This window comes from Echinops telfairi, unplaced genomic scaffold, assembly GCF_000313985.2.
Source record: "Echinops telfairi isolate 266 unplaced genomic scaffold, ASM31398v2 ScPeMD7_7469;HRSCAF=8507_1, whole genome shotgun sequence".
In the NCBI taxonomy this organism is placed as follows: domain Eukaryota; kingdom Metazoa; phylum Chordata; class Mammalia; order Afrosoricida; family Tenrecidae; genus Echinops; species Echinops telfairi.
Window position 1 is genome coordinate 66,853,400 of NW_022111373.1, and position 2,856 is coordinate 66,856,255.

Genomic DNA, 2,856 nt, shown 5'->3' on the forward strand with positions numbered 1-2,856 from the left:
CATATTGAAAACCATTGGTTCAGTTCCACTGAGGTTCTATGTCAAGTCCCACCCCCACTCCCCACCCCCAAACACACACCCTTTATAAAAACCTTTGTCCTTAAAGTCTGTTTTCCATCAAACTGCCTTTTCTACTTTTTTTTTCCTGATAAATGAAGCAACTACCGAAAGTTTTATTTGTTCAAAGTAACCAGTGCTGTTTAGACAACAACAAAATAACCCCAACAACTCCCCCAGTACGACTCCAAAAAAACATATCAAACTTGATTTCCATTAGAATGTAGTTATTCTTCTCACTAATAATTCAAAACAGGAACAAAAAAACCCAAGACCCAAATTTCATATATATATATTCAATGCCAACAATTATTGAGCTTCGTCTTCTGGACAAGAATGAGTCTCTCTTCCTAAAACACAATGACAATCTGAGGGCATTTCATGTGTGCCTCTTTTGCCAGCACCAAGTCTGCCTCATCTGACTCTTTCCATTTCCTGAGAAACATCAATTCCCCACTGCTGTCTGTAGCACCAATTACTCGTTCAGGATCAAGACCTCTGGCAAAGCCCCTGGGTTTGTCCGCAGCATCTCTTTTCTTCCTTGATTTGCTGTCGTCAGATTCACTGTCAGATAGACTTCCTTTTCGCACCATCTTTTTCTTTACCAGCTTTTTGAGAGCTGAGAAATGCTTCAATGAATTCCGGACAATCTAAATTTTCTTCAGGTTCCCAAGTATTATCAGCATCTGTAAATCCCTTCCATTTTAAGAACTATTCCACCTTCCCATTCACAACATGCCGGTCCAGTACTTTTCCTACCAAAAATTCTTCAGGTTCAGCCTCTTCGGCGTTTCTACTCTTTCCATTCTGTTTCTTTCCCGTTTTTTGCAATGTAGTTTTATGGGAGGTCATTTTTATTGCAGACTTGAAGAGCTATTACCTTCGGGTTCGGCGCCTGTTGGTTCCCGGAGGGGAGGGAGAGAGAGAAGGAGAGATGGGGACGGTGGCCGGAGTCCGCCTTTTCTACTTTAAAAACACTATCATTGACATTTAATTTCTCAAAAACAGACAATCATGTGACTTTTGTTTCTAAAATGCAATAAATCTGAAATAAAAGGAACCCAGTAGAAAGGCGTGTGTTCATCTTGGTGATACAGCTTTCTGAGTCTTCGCACCGTTCTTTGCATATATTCAGTCCTTAAAAATTGGCAATTGCATCAAGTAAAGGGTTGGTTATTACTTAATAGGAGAATGAAACAAGTTTCTTTGAAAATGTTTCATATGATTCCGATGCGCCGAAAGGCGTCTCATTGAAATGACAGAAACCTGCCATTGGAGCCAACTTTATATGGACAATATTTTTTCATAGAATGAAGCTTCCAAGTTGGGGTTCAATTTTAGTGAGAAAACAAAGTAAAGTAGTTTAAACAAAAATGTAAACTATAAGAACGTTATAATTACCACACGTCAAGTGTTGGGTTTGCTTCTTACAGAATCATTTCTTCTCAAAAACAAAGGTAGCCTCATGACAGACTTGCCTCCTAACAATTGATAAAACATTGAACAACTATATGACGCTATGAACTATTTTATCATGTTTACCTGTCGTACATCACAGGGTTTGTACATATGTGCACGCCTTACTAAGCAGTAAGAGTCTGAGAGGTCCTGCACGGCTGATTGGGTGGCCCTCGAGTCCAGGTCGCTGCGACCCCACGTGGTCCAGGATGTAACTGCTCCATTGGATTTGCTTGACAATTAATGTCAATGGCAGTGGGTCATCAGGCCTTCGCCTCTGCAGCTGGGTAGGTTTCAACTACTAGCCTGCAGGTCAGCAACTACACACAAACCATTTGCGCCAGCTAAGGCCCTCAACTGTATAAACTTGCAAACTCACTGTGAGTCTATTCCAGCTCACACAGTTACCTTATAATAATTCTGAAATCACAAAAGGGTTACTCTTGTAATTCTTGGTAACTGACAGGTCAGGAAACATGAAATAAACTTATTTTTATGCAGTCCAGGGTTTACATAATAGCTACTCTATGGGACAGGGTATATCTGCTCCTGTGATTTTGAGACTGTAACTTGTTGCAGGAATCAAAAGCCTCATCTTTCTCCCATAGAGTAACTGGTGGTTTCAAACTGTTGACCTTAGGGTTACAAGCCCGACACATAGCCACTGCTGGCCCTCTCAGGTGGGATGTCAAGGGCTGTTGGGAGTGCTTACACAGGAGCCCTGGTTGTTTAGTGGTTACATGTCGGGTTGGCAATTGCCAGGTCAGCAAGATAAGGTTTTCTGCTCCATAAAGAGTTACAGCCTTAGAAACTCACAGGAGCAACTCGACCCTGTCTTATCGGGTCACTCTGAGTTGGCATCAACTTGCTAGCAACCGTGGTGGTGGTATAGGTTAAGGGTTGGGCAGCTAACCACAGGTCAGTAGTGGAAACCACCAGCAGACCTAGCAGGAGAGACGAGGTCTTCTTCTCCCACCAAGATTTAGAGCCTCAGAAACCCACAGGGGCAGATCAGCCCTGTCCGTGGGTCACTATGAGTCAGCATCAACTCAATAGCGATGATTTGGATTTTTGAGTGCTTTAATCTCCAAGTGATATGCTAAAAGAGTTTTCTTTAACCTCCTGACAATTTTTCAGGTATCTATCTAAATGTAAAACAATGGGCTCAAGTATTAATCTACAGAAAGAACTATAATATACTCTTTTTGTATTTTCAGACTCAAAGACAATTAAAAACCTGAAAAACTTATTCAGTGAAACCCATATGCATATACATATATATGCATGCAATAACCCTATCCCCAAAGGTCTTTATTTTGCTTGCTCTAGCATTTCTCAAAC

At 41.2% G+C, this 2,856-nt stretch overlaps 1 pseudogene; it reads right to left on the minus strand.

Annotated features, from left to right (window-relative positions):
* Positions 1-366: 366 nt before the first annotated feature.
* Positions 367-909, minus strand: LOC101663510 (annotated as a pseudogene).
* Positions 910-2,856: the final 1,947 nt, after the last annotated feature.